This window comes from Zootoca vivipara, chromosome 6, assembly GCF_963506605.1.
Source record: "Zootoca vivipara chromosome 6, rZooViv1.1, whole genome shotgun sequence".
Taxonomy (NCBI): Eukaryota; Metazoa; Chordata; class Lepidosauria; order Squamata; family Lacertidae; genus Zootoca; species Zootoca vivipara.
Window position 1 is genome coordinate 12,820,519 of NC_083281.1, and position 24,687 is coordinate 12,845,205.

Here is a 24,687-nt window from a genome sequence, read left to right on the forward strand (position 1 = left end):
CCCCCTCTCTGCCCTGAGATGCTGCAAGTCTAGAGGGAGAAAAGGCTTAGCAGTTTCCTAAAAAGCATTTTGTTGGGGGGGGGGCAATGAGCTGCCTCCCCCCCCCGCCTGGGCCAATGAGCTGCCTCCCCCCCCCCGCCTGGGCCAGAGATCTGGATTGTGGAAAGCGGCAAGCTTGCATGCTGGTTGGAGGGGCATGAGAATCCTGCACTTTCCCCCTCCTGGTTCCCTGTTTCTGGCGCAGGAGGAGATTTGAGTGCCCTCCAAACGAGACCCCTGCCTGCTTTTCTCTCTGTCCCCTGCAAAGATAACGGCTTCTAGCAGCACCCAGGAGGGTGCCTTTGATAGGCAGGGTGGCTGCATCTCCAAGGGTGACTCACAGCCATCAAGAACACTCACACGGGGAGAGAGAGAGAGGTGTATTCCCACATGTTTTGCTGTCAGAAAGCCAGACTCGGCACCCATCCGGGTGAGTCAGCGCCCCAGGCCAAGCTGGGGAAATCCCCCAGGCTGCCCCACGCGTGCCCACCCACAAGGCCCTTAACTGGGGAGTGCAAGTGAGAGAACGCTCAGCATTGCCATGACTTCATTGACAGCACCCTCCCAGGGTGCAAATGCTCCCAAGGCACCAAAACTGTGATTCCTGCAGTGCAGGGGGTTGGTCCTTCCCCAGCTCCCTTTCCTCGGTAAATGGGCAGCCGAGCCTGGAGGCAGAGGCGCTTTATGACCCATAAATGCTGGGTTTAAAAAATGCACGCAGCACAAATCTTTTCAGAGTTAGTCCTAAGTCGGCTTCTGCAGACATTGAGAGCTGCTCTCTGCCCCCTTACCTGGTTCCAAGGGGCTGGAGGGATGGTGCGATCCTGCTCCCATCTCCAACCACAAGGGTGAGATCTGGAGGACTCTCCTTAGCTGCTGAAGCAGGGCCTTCATAGAATATCATAGAGTTGGAAGGGATCCTGCAGGTCATCTAGTCCAACCCCTTGCAATGCAGGAATATTTTGCCCATGACCCAGAGATTAAAGAGTCTCGTGCGCTACCAAAAATCGCAAGGAGGGGGAAAGGAATCACCTTATTGTCTCCCACCATGCAGGCAGAGCAGAGTTAACAGGGCCTGTAGCCACAGATGTGCCCATAGTCATCTCCATGAGTTAGTCATAGAAACAGTCATAGAATCATAGACTTGGAAGGGACCTGAGGGTCATCTACCCCAACCCCCTGCAATGTGGTAATAGGCAGGAATACACAGCCATGCCATATGGGAATTGACCTGCAACATTCTGGGAGGGAGTTCCACAGATTTCCAACCACTGGTATTCAATAGCCACTGATGCAGCCTTAGCTTTGCCAGGTCCTGATTCTATGCTTGAGCATTCCTGCACTGCAGCGGGTTGGACTAGATGACCCTTAGGGGTACCTTCCAACTCTACAATTCTAAGTTGGCTGCCATTCCTGCCTGCTGGGAGCAATATGGGGGGGAGCGGCAGATCTAGGACCCCTTTACTGCTGCTCCCACCCCCAGGAGGGTCTCGCATTAACCCTCTCCTTACCCCCATTGTTTTGCACCAGACACATTGGGTGAGTGCTTCCCCACCTAATTTTAAATGCAGCTCTGCAGAGAAAAGAACCAAATTGTTCATTCAGTGCCTGGGAGGACTCTGGCTGCAGGAAGTGTGGAAGCACAAATGGAGCCGTCTTTGTTCTTCCCAGACAAGCTGGGGGAGAGCAAGCCCTCCGTCCTTCCCCCAATTAGAGCAGCACACACAAAACAGCCTTTTTGTGTTCCTGCAAAGCATGAGGTCACCTTCTGAAAGGGCCACAGGAAAAGAGCCAGGGCCTTGCTGGCTCCTTCCTGGGGTGTTTCGGGAGAAGGGACAGAAGGAAAGTCAGAGGGAGCGCAGAACTGGCTCTGCCCCTTGTGTGGGGCTGGATGGGGCCACCAGAGATTTAAGGGTGGAAGAGACACTTTGCAGAGAACAGGGGGTCCATGGCCAGCTGGAACTGTGGCTCATCCTGCACAGGCGGGTGTGTGTGGGTGTGGGTGTCTGCCCTGGAGATGGGGCCTTCTGCATGCATCCCTTCGCCTCCCCATTCACACAGTAGCGGAAGCCCCAACCCATGCCACCCCACCTGCTCTTAGTGCTGCCTGCATGGGCTGGCAGGCTGGCAGCAGCAGATCTCCAGGGCTGCAGGCACCCCCTGAGCAGCCAGGGCTGTTCCTAGGCTCCGTGGGGCAGGGCACCTGCTCTGCATGCAAACGGCCCCATGGCATTTCCAGATTGAGCTGGGGCAGAGACGCCCTGGCAGGCAACAGGCACAATGAGGTGACCTGCATTCTGCATGCCTGGCAGCCACCTTGGTTCCCTGTGGGGAAAAGCAGGCCCCCCACCCGTTGCTAAGCTGGCTCTCAAAGCGGAGCCGCTGGGCATGATGTAATGCGCAAGTCTCTCCCTCCCCAGCGAAACAGAGGCTCCTGTGTCTGCAAAAGGGGATTGCCCCCCACCCAGCACAATGGCAGGAAGCAGCGATAGCTCAAGGTGACATCATCACCCCAAACAAAGGGGAAAGATAGCGCAGGAGGATGGGGGGACTGGAGAGGTGGAGAGAAAGAAAAGAGCTGAGCGCTGCCCCCCTGCCCCCGCTGACCACCCTTCTCTGCCAGGTACAGCTGCCAACCTGAATAAAATATTGGGGGGGGGGAGTTAAGCCCCACTCTGCATAATCAATCACAAGATGCCACATGAGCACTTCATTTGAATGGAAATGCCCATCAATGGGGGGGGGAGCACCGTCAAATATTAGATTTGGGGGCAGCAAAGGGACCTCGGTCCCCAGGAGTTGATTCCTATGTCCCCAGGCAGGTTTCAAATTAGTCTCCCGGGTGATGTCAGAGACAGAATTACTGGAAGAGCTGCCCCATGCAAGAGGGAGCAAGCTTGTTTTCTCCTGCTCCAGAGGGGAGAACCTGAACTGACAGATAGGAGATTCTGACTAGACATTAGGAAGACCTTCCTGAGGAGAATGGTCTCCCTCAGAAGGAGGTGGACTCTCCTTCGTCTGAGGTTTTTCAGCAGAAGGTGGGTGGACTTCATTGGGATTCTCCTTTGGAGGTCTTTAGGCGGAGGCTTGACGGCCATATGTCAGGAATGCTTTGATGGTGTTTCCTGCCTGGCAGGGGTTTGGACTGGATGGCCCTTGTGGTCTCTTCCAACTTTATGATTCTATGATTCTTCAGTTGCAATTCCTGCATTTCGGGGGGTTGTGTTGAACGACCCTTGGGAGTCCCCTCCAATACTATTATTTTGATGTGAGTGAAAACATCTGCATGCATGAGGGCCCCGATCCTAAAACGATCACCCATTTGGATGCACAGAGAAATCCTGTGGTTTTGTAGAAGTTTGAGAGTCAGATTAGGACCTGGGAGAGACTGGGGTTCGAATACCCCCACTCAGCCATGAAGCCCACTGGGCGTGACTTTGGGGGCCAGCTGGTGACTCACTCAGCCTAGCCTACCTCACAAGGCTGTTGTGGGGGTTCCACGAGGAGCAAGGAGCCCCGCACTCACCCCCTTGGAGGAAAAAGGTAGGATACAAATGCTACAAAAACAAAGGGTGCCAGAATCCCCAAGGGAGGATTGCAGCTGGAAGGCTGGCTACCGTGCCCTCCTCGACGCAAGGGCAAAAGCAACTCTGTCCCCCCCTCAAAAATGGAAGCCCATCTCCCCACTCACTGCCCCATGGAAAGGCAGCACACATGCGTTGGCTGTTCCAAATGCATTTTAAGCCCCCCCCCCCCATCAAAGCCTCCTGCCATGGAACAGATTTTCACTGATCCCACAGCATAAAACATGATGACTCAGTTACGCTCCATGACTAAGGATGAGAATATATATAAATCTCTGTGTGTGGCTTAATTTGGAATCATGACTTGCTTCCAGAGCTGTGTTTGGACGGCTGCTCAGAAACTGTTTTCATTCCGCTCATTTTATTTGTTGTTTAGTCGTTTCCAACTCTTTGTGACCCCATGGACCACAGCATGCCAGGCACTCCTGTCTTCCACTGCCTCTCACAGTTTGGTCAGACTCATGTTGGTGGCTTCGAGAACACTGTCCAACCATCTCGTCCTCTGTCGTCCCCTTCTCCTAGTGCCCTCAATCTTTCCCAGCATCAGGGTCCTTTCCAGGGAGTCTTCTCTTCTCATGAGGTGGCCAAAGTCTTGGAGCCTCAGCTTCAGGATCTGTCCTTCCAGTGAGCACTCAGGGCTGATTTCCTTCAGAATGAATAGGTTTGATCTTCTTGCAGTCCATGGGACTCTCAAGAGTCTCCTCCAGCACCATAATTCAAAAGCATCCATTCTTTGGTGATCAACCTTCTTTATGGTCCAGCACACACTTCCATACATCACTACTGGGAAAACCATAGCTTTAACTGTACAGACCTTTGTTGGCAAGGTGATGTCTCTGCTTTTCAAGATGCTGTCTAGGTTTGTCATTGCTTTTCTCCCAAGAAGCAGGCGTCTTTTAATTTCGTGACTGCTGTCACCATCTGCAGTAATCATGGAACCCAAGAAAGTAAAATCTCTCACTGCCTCCATTTCTTCCCCTTCTATTTGCCAGGAGGTGATGGGACCAGGGACCATGATTTTGGTTTTTTTTTTATGTTGAGCTTCAGACCATATTTTGCACTCTCCTCTTTCACCCTCATTAAAAGGTTCTTTAATTCCTCCTCACTTTCTGACATCAAGGTTGTGTCATCAGCATATCTGAGGTTGTTGATATTTCTTCCAGCAATCTTAATTCTGGAAGAAATATCAAATAAAATAATAAAAGCTCATTTTATTACTGCCTTCTATAGTGATTGTTCAGCTGCCTTGAAAGAGGGGGTTCCCATTTGGAAAGGGGCATGGAAATCCTTGAAATGAGAGGGAGCTGCTGTGATGGCACTTAAAGATATTACCCAGGCAGGTGAACTGCGGAACTCCCTCCGGCAGGTCTTTGCAGCTACAGTGGGATACTCCAGCAGTTTGTTTTCATACCCGGAGGCACACTCTATTGTCTCTTGAGACAGATGGATGCTAGCAAAAAAAGCTCACAGAATTCTAGAATTGGAAGGGACCCAATGAGGTCATCTAGTCCAACCGCCCACAATGCAGGATTCTTTCACCCAAAGTGGAGCAATTAAGGTTGTTATAAGAATTCTAAGGTCTCAGATGTAAATTAAATGTTATAAATGTACAAGGCGAACACATACATAAGTATACAAACCTCATGTCAGAAATAGTACAGGAGAGCAATCCTTGAAGCCATTTTGACTCTCCCAAACTGACCTCAAGTATTTCTCTGCAAAAAGAAAAGAAATGCGAAAGCCTGCCCGTTGTCTTTTGCTTACAAATCCTGTCTTACGGGCATATTTGTACAGTATATGAATAGGGTGAGCCTGTGACCTGGATTCAGGAACCATCACAAAAGAATGGCCAGGCTGCCCAGATAAAGCAATCAGTGACCATTATCGGGTATCCTGACAAACAGGATTTCTGCTGTAGACCACCTCCTTCTGTGATGTATGTACCAGTTTCAGGGGGGTGGTCTTGGGCTACAGGGTAGGCAATTTCAAAGGGTTTGCACACCATTGTTTTGAGTTCTCTCCTCGCTCCTGTGTGTGCGGAGTGGGGATCCTGTTGCAACAGTACTTTTCTATTGCAATAAAGATCAGGCTTACTAGCCGCTTTGCTTCTCAATATACTCTGGTGGGCCTCTGTTATTTTCTCCTACCGATAGGGAACCCACTTAAGGACTCTGTACAGGCTATTGGATACACCGTAAGGGAAAGGGAGTTTTTTTTTCTTATAAAGGTTAAACGGGAATTAAGGTTGAAAGGGCAATTAGGTGAAAAAGGCCACAGTGTTAAGTGAAGCGGCCATCATCCCTCCCTCTCTGGGCGCCTATGAAAAGGAGCAGGCTGGTGTGTTCGCCCGGGAAAGAAGCAAAAACCAGCCCTGCGGAGGAGGCCTGCGCAGCAGGGCAGGAGGAAGGAGCTGTTGGTCTGTTCACAAGCTGCACCATTTATTCTGTTTTGATGGCTTGGAAAGGTTCCCCCAAAAATTGGAAAGCAGATTCTTTTCACATTTCAAGTGCTGCCTTTTTCATACAGTCGGTTGCAAGAAATGCGGCAGAGTCACAGCACTTGCCTAGTCAAGAGTTGTGTTCTGTGCGGCTGATTCTCACAGTACATGACTGAAGCCTTGTGCAGGAAAAAGAAGAGCCTCCGACCATTGCTCCAATTAGTTCAATACTGACCACACTGACTGGCAGGGGCAGCACCCCCAGGGGGCAGGCAGGAATCCTTACCAGCTCCAATTGGAGATGCAGGGGACCGTCAGTGCTGCAACCGAGTTACGACTGACTAGAACCTGGGACTTTCTGCACACTTTCCTGACTCAAGTGCAAGCAACTTCCAATTCAGTGGGATCTGCTCCCTGGAAAACTGCCCAGCCTAACGGGATTAACTTAGCAATGTTTCGTTCACAGCCCCGATTTCTATTTGAGCACTGCAGTGAGCACAGATGGTCTGGCAGAGATTCTCTTAAGAACCTGCAAGAAGCACAGCTTTGCTGCTAAATATATATTTTAACACGGTGTACTCTGTGTTTCTGCTCAGTGACTGTTGTGAAAACGTAAGTGCTGAGCCACCCGTCCCTCTCACGCTGGCCACCTAAGCACAGGCTTGGCACGCTTTTCAGAAAAGGTGAACATGGAACCAAGTCGGTGGAAATAAGATTATCAGGCAAGCCCCCTCCCCCCCCCCCGCCCTTAGACTTGTGGCAGGTTTTTGTGGTTCTCCAGACCCAGCTAAAGAAGTGCAAGGAGTTGGGTGTTTGGGGCAGAGCCCAGCTCACATGAATGGCTGCCCCCCCTTTTGGGGCGGGGACTGTCCCTTGCAAGAGAACTGGCAACTGTCTCTCCAACTTCCCTTTGGGGGACAATGGGAAAGCAGGAGGGGACCTATGGGAAATGTGCATCTAAAAGACAGGTCTTTATCTCCTATCACCCTATCACTCTCCTATCACCAGGAGGGTGTTCTACAGGGTGGGTGCCACAACTGAGGAGGCCCCCCTGCATAGCTCCCTGTAGCTTCACTTAATCGCAGTGAGGGAACCCCCAGAAGACCCTCAGAGCTGGACCTCAGTGTCCGGGCTGGACAATGGGGGTGGAGATGCTCCTTCAGGTCTACAGGGCTGAGGCCGTTTAGGGCTGTATAGGTCCCACACGAACACTTTGAATTGTGCTCAGAAACATACTGGGTCTTTCAGGGCCGGTGTTATATGGTCCTGGCAGCTGCTCCCAGTCTCCAGTCTGGCAGCCGCATTCTGGATTAGTTGCAGTTTCCATGTCACCTTCAAAGATGGCCCCACAGAGCGCACATGGCAGTAGTCCAAGCGGGAGATAACCAGAGGATGGACCACTCTGGTTTCTGCCCCAATAAGCTGGCCACTTTAAAATATGTGTTGGCCAGGAAGATGCTGTCGGAAAACCAAGAAACAGGAATGATGGACTCCTCCAGAATTTGTTCTCGGGAAAGCAGCAACTGTTCCGTATGGACAGTGCTCCATCCTGCGGCACAAGGCACAGGGTGAGGGGTACTGCCTGCAAAAGCTCCTTTGTGAGCAGGAAACCTGCCAACCTGCCTCTCGGGTGCCGCGGCATTTTACGAATCCTGCCCTCAAGAGGTTGCCTGTGTGCCTCTCTCTGTTAGGGGCCACCCACCCACCGCTGCTGCTGCAGCCCCTCAAAAGCCGCCAACCCTCTGCGCCACCCATGAAAGCTTGGCAGGAGACCAGATGTTTTGCTGGTGGAGAAATGCTTTGAGCCATTGCTGCTGAAGAAGAAGAAAAAAAGGAGGAGGAGGAGGAGTGTGGAAAGAGAATGGTCCCAGTGCTAAAAGAAGCTTGGGAGGATCAGAGCAGGAGGCCAAAGAGGCTCTGTTTTAGGCAACTGGCAAACTGGGAGGACTCTAAAGGGCTGTTCCCTTCCCCACAGTTGGCAGAGGTGGATTTTCAAATTTATTTATTTTTAAATCCACTGCCTCCATAATTGTGGTTTTGCATCCCTTGAAAATGAGCTGAATGTACCACCGTCATCTGTCTCCTGAGAAATCTCTATGTGGGACAAGAAGCTACAGTTAGAACTGGATATGAAACAACTGAGTGGTTCAAAATTGGGAAAGGAGTACGACAAGGTTGTATATTGTCTCCCTGCTTATTTAACTTATATGCAGAATTCATCATGCGAAAGGCTGGACTAGATGAATCCCAAGCCGGAATTAAGATTGCCGAAAGAAATATCAACAACCTCAGATATGCAGATGACACAACCTTGATGGCAGAAAGCGAGGAGGAATTAAAGAACCTTTTAATGAGGGTGAAAGAGGAGAGCGCAAAATATGGTCTGAAGCTCAACATCAAAAAAACCAAGATCATGGCCACTGGTCCCATCACCCCCTGGCAAATAGAAGGGGAAGAAATGGAGGCAGTGAGAGATTTTACCTTCTTGGGCTCCTTGATCACTGCAGATGGTGACAGCAGTCACGAAATTAAAAGACGCCTGCTTCTTGGGAGAAAAGCAATGACAAACCTAGACAGCATCTTAAAAAGCAGAGACATCACCTTGCCGACAAAGGTCCGTATAGTTAAAGCTATGGTTTTCCCAGTAGTGATGTATGGAAGTGAGAGCTGGACCATAAAGAAGGCTGGTCGCCAAAGAATTGATGCTTTTGAATTATGGTGCTGGAGGAGACTATTGAGAGTCCCATGGACTGCAAGAAGATCAAACCTATCCATTCTTAAGGAAATCAGCCCTCAGTGCTCCCTGGAAGGACAGATCGTGAAGCTGAGGCTCCAATACTTTGGCCACCTCATGAGAAGAGAAGAATCCTTGGAAAAGACCCTGATGTTGGGAAAGATTGAGGGCACTAGGACAGGGGTCCCCAAACTACGGCCCCCGGGCCGGATGCGGCCCAATCGGCCTTCCAATCCGGCCCGCGACGACTCCCGCCGCCCGCTGCCGCCGCCCGCTCTCACGGCGCGCGGCGCAGCGACGATCTAAAAAATCGGCAAAAAATCGCCGAAAATCCTTTGTGCGCATGCGTATGGGCCTCTCCCGACCCGGAAGAGGTCATTTCTGGTGCACTTCCGGGTCGGGGGAGGCCCATACGCATGCGCACAAGCGATTTTTGGCGATTTTTTTCCCGCCCGTGTGCGTGTGCGCATGCGCACGGGCGCGCACTCCCCCGCCCTCCGGCCCGCTGCGCGCGCACTCCCCTGCCCTCCGGCCCACCGCGCGGTCGGCGCGGCGGGCACCGGCCCGCCGCGCAGAAAGTCTGGGGACCCCTGCACTAGGAGAAGGGGACGTCAGAGGACAAGATGGTTGGACAGTGTTCTCGAAGCTACGAACATGAGCTTGACCAAACTGCGGGAGGCAGCGCAAGACAGGAGTGCCTGGCGTGCTATGGTCCATGGGGTCACGAAGAGTCGGACACGACTAAACGACTAAACAACAAAACCACCGTGGCAACTGGGAAATGGCTTGTGGAAAGAAAGTGGGCAGCGAAAAGCTTATACTATATATGTGTGCATGTGTTTACTTTTTAAAAAGAAGAATTTCATTTATAAAACAAGTGACAAAAAGAAAGATAAAAGTGAACAAGAATGAAAGAGAGAAAAGTGCTCCAGTCCGAGGTGGACCTCTGGGGGTCTCCCCAGAGTCAGAATCCACTGGAGCAAACCAGATCTTCTGCTCTCCCGCTCCGCCAGCATTTGGAAAGTTTATGCAGAAATTGCTCCTGGGTTTGCTCTTCTCGGTGCAGAGGAGTCTGCACTGCTTCAGTCTGTGCTTCTCTCTCATTCGGGGCAAATTCAAATTCTACAGAAAGCGCTCAGTTGCCATCGCAGCTCAACTTATCGCAGTTGGCAGCTGTGAACTCTCCCCCAGTAGGCAAGAGTTCCCAGGAAGAGGCCAAGGAGAGCCGCTTTCCAGTAAGTGCTCGGCTCCTGCCCCACCCTGGCTTCCGAGCCAGGGGGAGGCTCTTCCGCCAAGGAGGAAGATTTACGACATGCTACCAGGATCTCAGCGCTGATGCACAAGCCCCGCATAACAGGCAGCTTGACATGGCCCCTGGGACCAGAAGCAGGCCAAAGTGTGCGTCCTTCTTTCCCCCTTGATCTCCTAGCAGCAGCAGACGTCATTCCTGGACACAGATCTCGCAAGGAGGAGAATCCTCCAGGGCTTGCTGGTTTGGGCCAAAAGATTCCTGCGTTGCAGGGGTTGGCTAGACAACCCTTACGGTCCCTTCCAGCTCAGCAATTCTGTTGCCCACCCCCAAGCAGTGAGAAAGCCAGATATATCAGCTAGGTGCCAAATGGCTCCTTAAACCAGGGTTACAGTCGTCAAAATGAAATGCCTAGTTGCCATTTTGGGGGCAGACGGCTTGAAAGTTGTATTTTTCATTAGAACTTTTTGGTTCCTGAAATCCATTTAGGTTGTGTAGACAGAATATAATAATGCACAGAATTCCACAGGATGTGTTGCTAGTGTGTGAAGACAGGCAAGAGCCAAGGGCCCCCTAGGCGTGCACCTCCAGATGGTGCATATCTCAGCATCTTCACTTGGTTGCAAGTGGTTGATTGCCAGAAGTGGATGCTGCCCCCAGGCCACCGGCCTGTGGAGATTTAGTCTCTCAAAAGACGGGACAGTGGGGTGGCCAGGAGAGAGAAAAGGCCACAATGCAGAAATACCATGCAAACTCTCCTCGACCTTCTCCAGCCCTGGAATCTTTTTTGCATCCTGCTAAAGAACTACCGTGCAGGTGAGGAGGAAGCAGGGAGAGCTGCTACCTTGCCCTTTGCCCCCCGCCTGGCATGCAAAGCGACAGGGAGAGAACGAGGAGCCCCGTCTGGTGCCCAACCCAAAAGATGCCTGTCAGAGCAGCAAGGCAAGTTCTTCTTCTGTTCTTATGGAACCTCCAGAGACATCTGGCCAGCTGGGCTAGATGGGTCAGCCTTGGTCTGACCCAGCAGACAGGCTCTTTCCCCGTCCTTATGAGACGGGCTGCCCTGACTCGCTTTCCGACCCAGCCGTGGAATAGGTTTAAATACATATGCCAGGTTCGCCGAGGCCGCTGACTCAGAGGGATTCATTTCAGCAAAGGGGGGACGGGACGGTGACGGCTACAGAGGAGATGACCTCCTCACCCAATTCCCTGACCTTTCCCCCCCCCCCCCCGACGTCTCTGCTTGCTGGAAGGTCAGGTAGCCTCCGTGAGAGCAGCAGCGGAGGCTGCAAGTGAGTCAACACAGTTCAGCCCTTGGAGGAAACCGCAGGAAAGGGGTCACTGAGTCCAACCTCCAGAAAACGGGGAAGGAAGCTCTGCTTCTGGCGGCTGCAGGTGGGATTCTGCAAGGAGGGTGCCAGGTGCGAGCCATGTGTGGTTGGCACACGGGAAGTGGGTCCCTTGCATCACCCTCTGCCGCGTGGAAATGAACTTAAAGCATCACTTTTGTGTTGGCCACATTTCCTGCCAGAGTGCACCAAGAAATCATCACACTCTTGAGGCTGGATATTCCAGGCGAGAGCCCAGCGTCTCTCTCTGTCTGTGCCCAGCAAGGTTCAGGGGCCGGGATTTCTAACCCCACCACCATTAAGTGGCAGCAGAGAGGTGGATCTCTAACCCTGTGCTTTAGGAATATTCATGGGAGAGCTCAGCCATTAGAGGAGGCGGCTCTTGAACTCAGGGTTGTGGGTTCGAGCCCCATGCTGCGCAAAATACTCCTGTGTTGCAGGGCTATATGACCCTCAGGGTCCTGTGAAAAGCCTGCTGGATCAGGACAAAGGGGGCCCTGTCCAGTCCAGCCTCCTCTTCTCTTCCAGGTACCTCTTGCAGGAAACCCACAAGCAGGATCCAAGCGCAAGTGCAATTCACCCCTCCTGCGGTTTCCAGCAACCGGGATTCAGAAGCACTGCTGCTTCAGACCGTGGAGTCAGAGCAGAGCACAAGGAAGTTATTGATGTTTTATTGTTTTCATATTTCACTGGAAGCCGCCCGGGGTGTCTGGAGCAATGCAGTCAGGTGGGTGGCAAATACATTATAATTTTATTCCCTTTATTATTAGCTTTTGCCGGCTCCCAGCCCCATGCTCAAAGAACGATGGCAACCCCCTTTTGCAAAATGAAGCCAGGCACAAATGCTGCCACCTGAGTCTTCCTGCAGGAGAAGGAACTCAGCTCTTGCCACTCAGCTGCGAAGGATTAGGCAGGCCTCTGGGTTTCCCTGACCTTTCCCTAGAGAGTCACCCTTGTCACATGAGGCCAGCAACATGACGGCACCCTCTAATGACAGGGCGTCCCGGACAAAGGCTGCCGGCGTGTGCAGGACGGCCTTGTGACTGCTCTCCCACCGCTCTACGATGTGAAGAGCTCTTGTTTGGGGAACAATATGCAGCACCCACGACTGGCTCAAAATAGACACAGGAGCCCACGAGACGGGTGTTGCAATCTGGAGGAAGGAAGCAGCACCCCAAAGGGCCTGCGATGACGCTCCCACCCTGCCCAAACATTTATTCTGCAAAGAGATAAGGGAGGGAGGGGGCGCTGTGAGCCTTGAGCCAATCATGCCATGGAGCTTTTCGGTAAAGGCCAATGAATGAGGCGTCATGTGAGGCATGGCGGGGGCCATGGAGCCTGCCGGGAAGAGGGGGGCGGATGGAGGGGGGAGGCTTCCTTTGTCGCCTGCCCTCCAGTCACGCTGGCCTGGCAGAGACTCAGGAGCTGAGCTCACCCCTGGGAAAGAGCGGGGAGAGAAGCATCTCTGCAGCCCCCTCCAGTTGGAAGAAGGAAGCTGAAGAAGGGAAGTCTTCTGCCTGGAGGGGTGAGGCCAGAGAGGGAAGGTGAGCCAGGGACTCCCAAATACTCCTGGTACTCATTCTGAGACAAACTGCACACTCTCCCTTTCTCTTTGTCATTGTGGTGCCCATTAGGGCTGGGCAACATCATCCATAGCTGGTTTGAAGTCCACATGGTGGCAACGGTTTCATAATATGCATTGAATCATAGAATTGCAGAGTTGGAAGGGACTCCAAGGATCATCTAGTCCAATCCCCTGCATGTTGGCTCAGTTGGGGATCAAACCTGCAACCTTCACGTTATCAGCTCAAAACAACTGAGCTTTCCAGGCTGATCGATGTGGCCATACAAATTACATTATGTGTGCTGTGTAAAAAACCGTAATGTGGGGGGAAACTGTGAAGCTGGTCATTGCTTCTCTCATGGATCTGGCCGCCCCTGTTGCTCTGTACTATAAAATGACCATTGTAAAGCTTTTTTTAAAAAAAGTCTGTTTCAGACCCCTAAAGTAGTAGCAGCTGCCGGGACATTGCCCTGTTTGCCTCTAACTAGCTCCATTCTTATTTCAGACACTGTGATAGGTCGGTATATTGCAATGTTTATCTGGGGATAGAGCACAACGTTGAAAGCCAGACGTCACCCAGCCCCAGTGCCCATCTTCAAACACAGCCTGGAAAGTCACCCTGAGCCTGTGGCTTCTTCCCAGCCCCAAAGAGCCTGGAGGCTGGCCACATCAATCCCGCCTAGAGATAGGCAGTCAGGTGACCAGAGGAGGAATGGCCACTGGGAGGAGCGCAGAGAAAAGAAATGCCATGAGGCATCTGCAGCAGCAAAACCGGATGCCTTCCTCTGCCCCGGCTGCAACAAAACATGTCTCTCCCACATCAGTCTCTGCAACCACAGCAGGCACTGCAACTGTTCAAGGGCTGGACCTCAACCCCCTTAGGAACTCCTCCCTTGTCTCTCGAGACAGACGGAGGCCAACCACTTATTTTCACCACAGAGATGCTAAGTGAGAGAGGAGAGACCCCCAAGTGCCACCGCAGAGAGCAGCAGCCTCACTTTCCACCCATGTTTCTCCCTCTGCCGCAAGAAACTGGCTCAGGGCCGCAGGACGTTGCAGTACCTGTGCATGTGCAGAGTGCTTGCGAAGAGAAGGGAGGGTTTGGGGGCTCCCCGGGCATGGCTTCTAGGCACTGCTCAGTCAAAGGAATGCACATGGCGGAGAATTAAATATTTATTGTCACATGAAACACTCACAGTCACTTCTCCAGCTCCGGATACCTACGCTACCCAATCTGGCGACTAGGCAGCTATTCCCCAGACTGCGCTCTAGGGAGCAGTTGCAGCAACAGGGATCACTCTCCCTCCACCAGTCTGTGTCTCTCTCCCTGAGGGGCTGCGCGCACACAGCTGGAGACTGCGCCTGCATGGAAACGTCCTCTGCTCCTCCCTTGTCAGTCCCCTCCTGGTTCTGGGAGACAAGTGGTGCAGGAGAGGGTGTCCCTTCCCTTGCCTGGTCTGCCTCCTGCTCCTCTTCCTCCAGCTCTGACAATTCCCTTGCCTCTGACTCTTGCCTCCTGGCTGCTACAGGTGTCCACAAATCGCTGCCCCTCTCTCCCGAGTCAAACCCCAAACCCCTTTCCCCTGATGCAAAACCATCCATGTCTCCCTGGTCCCTGGACCCCCTTCACGGCACAGGCAAGAGAAAATGCAGCCCAGGAATGAGATCCCAATCCAAACCCCATTACAGAAGCCGCTCCAGAGCCAGATGAGCACATACCTTTTCTTCCAACGTCCTTGGAACACACCTGAGAGGGAGACAGAGAAAGAGAGAGGAAAGGTTACATTTTTTCTTCCCTTTTCTGAATGGGGAAAAATATCAATCTCGCACAGAGTGGGAGAGACAGGAGGTTGCCCAAATGCCAGCAGGGGAGGGGGGGGGGTCCCAAAATCTTTTACACACCGGGGGGGGCAGTTTGTATGATCAATCGAGCCTCACAACAACCCTGTGAGGTAGGTTAGGCTGAGAGAGGCAGTGCCTGTGTTGAACCCAGTCTCCCAGGCCCTAGCCTCTCCCTCTAAACACTGCCCCACTGGCACATTTGGGCTCCACTTGGAAGGCAGGGTGTGGGGCAGCAGGGCCCAAATGGTGGCTGTCACATGCTAATCTGTCACATGCTTTCAATGCTCTAGCATGGGTGGCTGTCATTTATATACGCATACCAGAGTGCATGTATGTGCTGTTCTTTGTGTATGTGTTTTTGGCATACTGTATGTCTGTCCCGAGAACAATGGAGTGCACATCCAGGGGTGAAGCCACATGGGCAGAAACCACCTCCTTGACCATTGGACCCTCCCCCTCTTGGTCTCATCCACTCAGTCCTCAGGAGCCTGTCTTCGCATGCAGGAGAACCCCCTAACTCATCAAGAGTCTGAGACCCCTTGACTCCCCTCACCTGGTTCAGCTGGCCAGTCAAAACTGTTTTCTGGGACTATGGCCACTGTCACCTGCTGTCAGCTTCTAGGAGCTGCAGGTGAGAGCTGAGTGCCGGGGGGGGGGGACACAAGGTGCACAAACCACCCCAGAAGGAGGACATGGCCCCCACCAGAGGTACTACCCTCTCCTAACACCTCATACATCCCATAGTACAGGCATCCCCAAACTTCGGCCCTCCAGATGTTTTGGACTACAATTCCCATCTTCCCTGACCACTGGTCCTGTTAGCTAGGGATAGATAGATGATAGATAGATAGATAGATAGATAGATAGATAGATAGACAGACTTCTATAATTGGGTCCATTAAGCTCAGCCCGGCCTTGGCTGCTTGACCAACACCACCCAGAGGCATCTGGTGACTTCTTCAGAGCCGCTGCAAAGCACAAATTTTGCAGAGCCAGGAGTGGGGAGGGAGGTAGCTGTTTCAGAGCAACTGACTGCCAAGCCAGGTGACTGCTTGACAATGCTGTCCACACAGGGCTCCCTGGAGCATGAGACTCTCCACATAACAGCCTCTTGCTATCTTTTCAGCAACGTGGCGAGGCAGAGCAGCATGGTAGCATCCATCGCCGTCCCCCGTTGCCCTGCTTCCCTCGCATTTCAGGTCACTGGGGCAGAGAGAGAAGAGGCTCAGGAACCTCCTGGCGAGATCACAGGCCCTGGGCCCTAGACATCTGCAGATTGCTCAGTCTCTCTCTCTGCCCCACGTGGCCTGAGTTTTGACTCAGGAGCAGCTCCTGAGAGGCAAGAGGGGAAAACCCAGGCATGCTGTGAAGGAAGCTGTGAGGCAATGGCAGTATGGGCAGCAGCTTTGGGCTGTCCCCCCCCCCAAAAAAAAACCCCACCACCTGCCCCTACAGAGCAGACATTCCTCTCGTGCCTGAAATTCCTTTGCCAGACGTCACTGGAGGGACATTATTTAAAGGATAAAAACACTTCACAAGAAAAGGGATGAATCACACACAGGGGGTGGAGTTCAGAAGTGTGCCTGGCCTGCCTTGTAGGGAAGTCACTCTCTTTCTCCTTTGCAAGGCAAGGCGGGAGGGCAGGCAGACAGCGGGAGCGCCTTCCTCCGCTCTGCGTGCAATCAGGGTGAAGCCCAAAGGAGGAACGCAAACAACCCCCCCCCCTGCACAGCTGCCCCTGTGCCTCGGAAAAAGAGTTGGGAGTGATAGCCCAGCTTTCCAGCAATAAGCCACGGCTTAAGGTGGTCAGCACATGTGGCTTGTTGGGGGGGAGACGGACCACAGTCCGGGATTTGGCTGTGACAGGGAGCCAAGACTTTCTGGCTTCCCCTTCCTCACTACCGGAGATCCCCACCAGAACATGTCTCCTTCATGGGAATCCAGAAGCTCCAGCTGAGGGGTCCCACCTTGCCTGCTTTTTTTGGGGGGGGGCAATGGGCCCATTTGCCATCTTGAGGAAGTGCCGTGGGCACCTGCCTCAAGCTGAATGTTGAAGTGGCAAGGCAGAAAACGGCTGCCACGCTTTCTAAGAAGGAAAAGAGACGGGCCACAAAGCGGGCCTGCCCATCCTACCCACCCCAAATGGAGACAGATGCTCCGTCTGCTGTGCACGGGGGGGGGAGCAGGCACCCAGTCCTGGCGCCCGATTAAATGTGGGCCCGTTTAGGGAGCATGTGAGCTGCAGGCAAGGCTGAGACAGCGCAACAACCAGGAACCGAGCCGCTGGTTGATTGTTGAGTGGGAACGCAACCCTAGGCCCTGTGGCTGTGCAGGATGGCTCAGGGCTCTGGGTAGAGCCTAGGGCTGTTTTGGCTGCTGTGGTGCCCTTTCAGGAGCCAGACTGAAAACCCCTCAGGGGATACTGCAGCGTTCCACATGCCTGCGTCAAATCATTTTTGCTCCTCACAAAGCGGCAGGGCAGGGCAGGATACAGAGATTGCAAAGGCATGCAAATATTGGAAAAACACAGAGGAGTCTCTGGGGTGGGGGGCAACAGGCAGCCCTGGAAAATGGTGGCCCCCGACCCACCTGGCACAGAGCAAAGGCCATCGAGACACCAAAGGGCAGGGGTCCAGCCCTCCCGGCTGCCCATTCGGTTGCCCCAGGCGTGTCAAGGGAGGAGGGAGCGCAGCGGTGCCAGAATCCCCCTCCTGATGTTTTCCGGTAAGCATAGCAGACCTGGGAGGAGGGGAGGGGAATCAGCCTGGGCAACGTATGGAATTTTACCACCCAAACGCCCTGAACTATTCCACACACAAGGAGAGGAGGGATGCTGTGTTATCGCCGCCTGCCTGATGGGAAAACAGATTCTGCAGCATGAACCTTGAACCTCGCTCGTGATGAATCCCCCACCCCTCCTGCCAAGAACAACAAGGGGAGCAAAGGGGTTGGGCCAGCTCCTTGCCCTTCCCCGAAAGGATCATTTAAGACAGATTCAGGAACAAAAATGAAGCAATGCTCTTCCTCCTTGCTTGCCCTGCCTGCAAAATGTGCTTCAGCCCACTTTCTCTCCAGTGCATGCTTGCGAGATGGGAATGAGAGGGCCAGACCCCAAGCAGGCCCACTGAGCCAAGGATCCTGCCTCCTGGCTCTTTGCAAGCAGAGCATCAGAATCCGCCCCCCAATAGTTGTAGGTGGATGGGGAGAACGTCCAAGAAAACACGCCTCACATCCCTTTTGAAGCTTGCTTTTGGGTTGAACGTATTTGTCAGCTATATACCGTGTTTCTCATATTATAAGACACGTCTTATATTTATTTTTTCCTCAAAAAAACACACTATGGCTTATTTTCAAGGGGTGTCTTATTTTTTTCCTCCTCCTCCTGCCGCGGCCGGCATTGCTGCTGTGCCTATCACTATGTCTTATTTTCGGGGTATGGCTTATATTCCTTGAATGCTTAAAAATCCTGCTATGGCTTATTTCATGGGTATGTCCTAAAATATGAGAAACAGGGTACTAAAAACAATATGGAACGCAGGTTACTGCCTCTAAAGACGGATCGGAAACCAGCTGCTGCAGAATTCAGTTGTCAGGCTTCTTACCGGGGCAAGACAGTTTGAGCATTTTGCACTGATTTGACTGCACTGGCGACCAATTAATTTTCTAATTCAAAGTGCTTCTTTTGTCCTATAAAGCCCTAAACAGCTCAGGGCTGCAATACCTCAAGGACTGCCTCTCCCCATATGAACCGACTCAGACCCTGAGATCATCTTCTGAGGCCCTTATTCATGTGCCGCCTCCATGTGAGGTCCAGAGGGTGGCAACACGAGAACAGGCCTTCTCTGCAGTGGCTCCCCATTTGTGGAATGCTCTCCCCAGAAAGGTTTGCCTGGCACCTTCATTATATATTTTTAGGTGCCAGGAAAAAAACATTCCTCTTCTCCCAGACCTTTGGCTGATTAATATTCTATGGCCTTTTACATGGTTTTTGGGGGCGGGGAGGGGGTATTGTTTTGTTTTGGTTTTAACTATTTATTTTGTGCTTTTGTCCTGTATTTGTATCTTGTGAGAGCTGAGATCTTCAGATGAAGGGTGGTATTTAAATTGAAAATTAAATTGAAAACTTCTTCTGTATCTGAAGAAGTGTGCATGCACACGAAAGCTCATACCAAAATAAAAACTTAGTTGGTCTTTAAGGTGCTACTGAAGGAATTTTTTTATTTTACTTCGATCCAGACCAACACGGCTACCTACCTGTAACCATAATGATGATGATGATGATGATGATGATAATGATAGCCTTCTACTAAGCGGCAGAGTGGCCTGAGTGTTGCTGCACCAAGGTAAATCCCAGACTGGGCAGAACCGCTGGATTCTCCATCGCCTGCAGGCATGGTGCAAATCTACCCTGTTTCTCCTATTTTAAGACGTAGTCATAAAATAAACCATAGCAGGATTTTTAAGCATTCAAGGAATATAAGCCATACCCCGAAAATAAGACATAGTGATAGGCGCAGCAGCAATGCCGGCCGCGGCAGAAGGAGGGGGAAAAAAAAGGCATCCCCTGAAAATAAGCCATAGTGTGGTTTTTTTTTAGGAAAAATAAATATAAGACGGTGTCTTATTTTCGGAGAAACGTGGTACGTTGCTGACAGGATGGATGCAGGACGCTGCCTTAAACCAAGTAAGACCACTGGAGCAATGGCTTTCTTGGGTTTCAGAGTACGGCGGCCTCTGCCAGCCTTACCTAGAGGTGCTGAGGATTGAACCGGCATGCCGAGCAAGTGCTGCACCACTGACCTGCAGCTCATAAAACAAGATTCTAGTCATGTTTCTGGGTGAAAGGCTGATTTAAATACTGCAGGAAGCACAGCCTTATAGCAAGTTGGACAACGGGTCTGTCTAGCTTGGTGCTGTCTGCAGCAGATTCTCCTCCCAGTCCTACTTGGAGACACCAGAGGCCTCCTGAGACTTCCTGCATGCAGCTGACCAACAGATCTCGGGCCAGGCAGGGCTAAGCTGAGCCCCCCCCCAAAAAAAATCGTTTGGGGCTGCCCACCACCTCCGCAGTCTCTTGAGCCAGCGCCTTGCTTAAAAACACCCCCACACCATGCTCTCATTTCTTGCGAGCTGAATTCCGTGCCCTGTGCCCCCTTCCACCTTGCCACCCCCTTTCAACCAAACATACAGTGATGCAGGATCACTGGCTGCTTGCAAATGAAGCCCCATCTTCTGCAGCCAAGAGAGCAAGTCAAAACGTAGAGAAGCGAGGATTAAAAACACCACCACCACTGCTGGTGCCAAGCGATTGCTAATCCAATGGCACCCTCCTTTTTTAAAGCTGTTGAGATCTGTATCACTGATACTTGCTGATTAAGAAAAGAAGAAGAGAGAAAGCAAGCAGAAAGGAGAGAAGATCTATAGACAGTCCAGCATTTTCTCACGAGCTCTGGAAACATAATTACAGCCTCGGTGCAGTATGTGCTGAACAGATAGAGAGGAGCAGCAAGAGCGGAGGGGAGAAAAGCGCCGAGAGCCAGCCAGGGAGACGGGAGAGGAAGGTGCTGTCTGTCTCCAGCCACAATATCCGAGGGCAACCTCCACTTTCTGCTATCAGAGGAGGAGAAGCAGCAAAGAGCAGGTTCCTCCCAGCAGCTAGCAGTGGAAGCAGATTGCAAGTTCCGAGCGGCTCGAGGACTGCAAAGGGGTATCCTGCAGGAGGGCGCAACAGCGGGCATCCCATAGTACACAGGCCCTATGCTGAGCGCTGCCCAAAGGGGCTTCCATCGAGCTCAGCCTCCTGGGTCCCCCACCGTGGTGTCCAGCCAGACGCCCAACCCAGGGGAAGCCAGCAAACGGGGCATGAGGGCAGCAGCAGCATCCGCCCCACCTGCACATCAGAGGCAGAGCACCTCCAAAGCAGAACATGGTGAGGCATGGAGAACTGTCTCTGCCACAGGATCAGGCCAAAGGGAGCTCCATCGAATCCGGCACCCTGCTTTTCTCAAGGTGTCCGGTCAGACGCAGCAACATGACACAAGTTTGCAAGATCATACATGGGGCGGTGGAGGAAGCATAGCTGCCAAGTTTTCCCTTTTCTCGCGAGGAAGCCTATTCAGCATAAGGGAAAATCCCTTAAAAAAAGGGATAACTTGGCAGCTATGGGAGGAAGCAGAGAGAGAAAAGTTTTCCTCCTTTTCTTGTAATGCTGCAACTTGGCGACACCCTGAACACCAGAAGATTCAGGGCGGATAAACTTCTTTGCGCAGCACAGTTAAACTGTGGAACTCCCTGCCACAGGAGGCAGCCACCAACCGGGGTGGCTTTAAAAGAGGATTAGTCAAATTTATGGAGAAAAAGGCTATCAGTGGCTCTGAGCTAGGATGTGCTCTGCCTCCACAGTTCTGAGAATGGCTCTCGGGCTTATGTCCATTTTGCTGGTTTCCTGCAGGGCTGGGAGAGACTCCCTGCCTGAAACCCAGGTGAGGCACTGCTGTCAGCCAGAGTAGGCAATGCTGAGCTAGAGGGACACATTCACCTGCCTATGTTTCCATGATCCATGACAGGATCTACTGTGAGGTGCTTGGCATCCGCCTGTCTCAAGAGACAATGGAGTGTGCCTCCAGGGGTGAAGCCAAACCGCTGTGTGAGCAGCACCCAAGTGACCTCCTTGGGGCACCAGCCTGGACCATGGGACTGAGGGTCCCGGGGTGCCCAGATGACAAGACCCCCCCCCTCTCAGCCTTGCAACACGTTTGGCACCTGCCTGGCTGCAGGAGTTGCCTTGAGTGAGTGAGAGAAGGCATGGGACAGTTGCTCTTCTGGGCAGAGACGCCCTGTAGGGTCCTGTGGGCTCTTGCTCCCTGCTCCACAAGTCTCAAAGCCCCATAGCAAGGGAAGACACAGAAATCACTTGGAGACAATAGCCCCTTTCCTTCTCCCCGCCCCGTCTCTGCCCCCCACGAAGAAAGCGAAAGAAAGAAAGATTTGCGCAGGGCACAGCTCCCCAAGAGCATTTCGGTCCTTTTTGCAGCTTTGTACGAGAACATTCAAGAAGGCGGCCGGAGGGGGGGGGTGCAGTGGGGAGACCATGGTGGCCGTGTGACGATGCAGGAGAGAAAACCACGTCGCCCACCTGCACCCACTAAGCTGGGGAGCCCTGGGATGCCCACGCGGCAAACACAGCTCGGCAAGGGGCCCCGCATAGTGACAGCATCACCCTATCACCAGCGCGGGAAAAGGACAGGCGTGAGTCACGCGTTCACTCTCTCCCTCTCTCTTGCACACACTCGGCGCCTCTCACACACTCCACCAGGGCCCTGCCGCTTCCATCCACCCTGCAAGTGGAGCAGCCCCTTCCTCTGTCCTGGAGAGAAGCCCACAAGCGCCAGGCCAAAGGAGCCAGCCCTGATGGCTGCTGTGAGCCAGAGGCAGCGAATGCCTCCGAATGAGACCGGCTGGTGAGAACTGCAAGGGGGGGGGGGAGAAGCTGCTGCTGCTGCTGCTGCTTTCGCACTCAAGTCCTGCTTGGGGGCTTCTTCTGGTTGGTCAGTGTGGCTCTCCTTAAGGGCTCTGGGGCTCCTCCTGCCTGACCTTAGCAACTCACAATCCTCCAGGTCTCTTTGGACCACGTAGAGTGAACAGGCAGCCACTGGATCTGTGGCTGGCAGTGGCGATTGCCTCCGTTTCCTCAGCCCAGGCCAAATCCAGTGGCTCACCTGGCTACTTCAGGCCAGTTCCTCCCCATCAACCTTTTGGGGAAGTTGAGGTGACCAGAGGCTACTGGATGGCTGGATGGAAAAGGGTGCAATGATTTAAATCTAGCAGAATCAGAAGTGGCCTCACACTTGGCGCTTAGGAGGAGCCTCCAGGGCACCTCCAAAAGGATGGAAGGAAGCACAGGGCTGCACTTTGCTCCTCATATGCAAATTTACGCAGATGCAGCCAATTAACTTTGGAGTAAGCTTGTGTCCATCAGTTGGAAGCCTTCGGGTTCAAACCCCCCCCCCCCCCGCTTAGGAGGTCGAGGGCTCTCCTTTTAAGCAGAAGTTGGATGGCCATCAGTCTTGGATGCTTTAGCTGAGATTCCTGCATCGCAGGGGGTTGGACTGGATGACCCTAGGGGTCCCTTCCAACTCTACCATTCTATGATCTTCTCTGCTGGGAGAAAGGCAGGCCCCATCACCACCTTCAAAGGAAATAATTGCATTTCTATCCCTCCTTTTTCCTCCAAGGGGCTTGAGGTGGAGTGCGTAGGCTGGGCTGAGAGACAGGGACTGCCCCCCCCCCCCGGCAGTCCAGAACAGCAGTGGGACAAACACACACAAAAAGGTCTTCTCTCAGGAGATTGTGATCTCTCCTTCCTTGGAGGTTTTTAAGCAGAAGTTGGATGGCCATCTGTCCTGGAGGCTTTAGCTGAGTTTCCTTCAATGCACGGGGTTGGACTAGAAGACCCTCGGGGTCCCTTCCAACTCTACGATTCTATGATTCTATGTTTTGGCATGCCAGGAATGCAAGAGAGTGATGCAAGAGAGAGAGAATGAGAGAGAGAGACGCCTTCCCTGTTCAGGAAAAGTGAAACTCGCCTTTACAGGAAAGTACACAAAAGTTTCAGCTGAACTGCCAGAATGACAACTAATTGATTTGTGACCAAGAGAGAAAGAAAGAAAGAGAAACTCCATCCCGGAGTAACTGGAAAAGAATGCATTCCTCCTTTCTGGATATGCAGGGATTTTTCCTAGACGAAAGTGCCAAGCCGGTACTTCTCTGTCTGGGGGAGCCGAAAGCTCCCTGCAGGATGATGAGGAATCCTTGCCCCCCTCATGCCTCCAAACATGCCAGGCCATCAGCTCCCAGCCCTCAGACTCTCCAGCTGACAAGGGGAATGCATTTCTTAAAAACAAAAACATTTTTCTTTCTTTTTTTCAAATATGCAAAACAAAGTGGAGGAAAAAGGAGGAGGAATGCGGAAGTCAGTGCCAGGGAAAGTTTCGCAACAGCCGCCTCTGCCTTCCCAAAGTGCCCTGCCCAAAGGCTTCCACGAAATCGCAGAGTTGGCAGGGACACCCAAGGGTCATCTAGCCCAACCCCCTGCAGTGCAGGAAGCACAACTAAAGAATCTCTGGCAGCCATATTCTTTAGCTGCTGCAGAAGTGGTAAAACCTGACTGAGCAGCATGAAATGTGTCCTGTGCCATGCCTTGATTTTCCCTACCAGCTCAAGGCAGATATACCAGAATCATAGAATTGGAAGGGACCCCCAGGGGTCATCCAGTCCAACCCCCTGCAATGCAGGAACCTCAACTGAAGCATCCATGACAGGTGGCCATCCAACCTCTGCTTAAAAACATCCAATGAAAAAGAAATGAATGATTCTGAAGCACCTTAACTTGGAGGCAATATTGTTTAACAGAAAGCAGAGCAGGTAGATTTCCGCATTGACTGAAGTTTTTAATTAACCACATTCTTTTATTTTATGTAACTGGCAGATGGAAAATTGGAAGTTTGTCTTCTGTAATTCTTCCTAACGTTTTGCTTTTCTCTCTTCACATTAATTGCTCCTTGTTCTTTCCCTCTTCTGTTTCTTTCGTAGCTGCAATGTTATTGTCTCATGGGGAAATCTCAATAAAAAAAAAATTTATTTGTGGGGGAGGAAAGAGGAGTCTCCAGTGCCTCCTGGTTTGGCAAAGCAGGAGAGCAAAGAACAGTCCCCAACCCAAAAAGGAATCCCTTCCGACGCTTGGCACAACTAGCCAGGAGAGCAGAGGAGAGGCTGAGTCACTCAAGAGACAAAGCAGAGGCAAACATACCATATATGGGATGGCACATGGCAGGCATGGCTCCACCCCGCACCCCGTCTCTGCGCATGGCAAAGTAAGCCCATGCAGAGA

At 52.4% G+C, this 24,687-nt stretch overlaps 1 protein-coding gene across 2 annotated transcripts in view; it reads right to left on the minus strand.

Annotated features, from left to right (window-relative positions):
- The window catches only part of GNG7 (G protein subunit gamma 7), a 77,226-nt gene that overhangs the window by 13,335 nt on the left and 39,204 nt on the right, over nt 1–24,687 (minus strand). For both annotated transcript variants that reach the window (XM_060275433.1, XM_035118263.2), the window contains exon 3: nt 14,676–14,703. The gene's annotated coding sequence lies outside the window, so the exon portion shown is untranslated. The remainder of the gene's footprint in view (nt 1–14,675; nt 14,704–24,687) is intronic.